This window comes from Olea europaea, chromosome 13, assembly GCF_002742605.1.
Source record: "Olea europaea var. sylvestris chromosome 13, O_europaea_v1, whole genome shotgun sequence".
Taxonomy (NCBI): domain Eukaryota; kingdom Viridiplantae; phylum Streptophyta; class Magnoliopsida; order Lamiales; family Oleaceae; genus Olea; species Olea europaea.
The window spans coordinates 595,453-596,594 of NC_036249.1; positions in this window are offsets into that span (position 1 = coordinate 595,453).

Consider the following 1,142-nt stretch of genomic DNA (forward strand, 5'->3'; position numbering starts at 1 on the left):
AATTTGTGGATGAGGTTCCTCAGACCCCAGCTGAGGAGGTGCACGGTGACGAGGCAGCTGATGCTGAAGCCCCAAGTGCTGAGGCAGAGGAAGCAACTACTGATGCCCAAGTTGCTGAACCCCCAAGCGTGGAGGCGGCTCCTCCATCCAGCCAGGCTTAGATTAGGTTTCCTTTTCAGTACTTTGTGTAATGGCCAGCGGCCCTCCTTTGTAATTCCTTTTGAATATTAATACAATGTTTTTCTTCACTAATTGTTGTTCTTTATTCAAGTTTTTGTGCCTCGTTAAACAAGCGGACTAGGAGTTGATTAAAGGACAAACTCAATAACTTTAACTTGGTATCTTAACATTAACCAATCAACTGTATGAGCCTCGAACTCAAGCAAATGAACACAACTTAAGGAGATGAACTTGACTGTGTGAGCCTCGGACTTAAGCAACTGAACATTACTTAAGGAGATGAACTTGACTGTGTGAGCCTCGGACTTAAGCAAATGAACACAACTGTGTGAGCCTCAGACTTAAGCAACTGAACATTACTTAAGGAGATGAACTTGACTGTGTGAGCCTCGGACTTAAGCAATTGAACATAACTTAAGGAGATGAACTTGACTGTGTGAGCCTCGGACTTAATCAAATGAACACAACTGTGTGAGCCTCGGACTTAAGCAACTGAACATTACTTAAGGAGATGAACTTGACTGTGTGAGCCTCGGACTTAAGCAAATGAACATAACTTCAGGTTGCGGCTTCTCCCCTCGGCGTTAAGCAAGCAAAAGGGAGGCATGTGCTGGAGCCTCGGAGTTCAAGCGAGGTGGCCCAGTGGTGGGTCCCAAGCCTCTCCTCTGAGGTTACGACGCATCCCAGACATGGTGGATGGTGCAACCATGTTGAGGCTTCTCCCCTTGGCGTTCAGCAAGGCCAAAAAGGGAGGCATGTGCTAGAGCCTCTCTTCCGAGGTTACGACGCATCCCAGACATGGTGGATGGTGCAGCCATGTTGAGGCTTCTCCCCTTGGCGTTCAGCAAGGCCAAAAAGGGAGGCATGTGCTAGAGGCTCGGAGTTCAAGAGAAATATTACAACGTAGTATGAAGATTTAATCAACGCATTTTATTGAGCCATAGCAATATTACAAAGGCTGG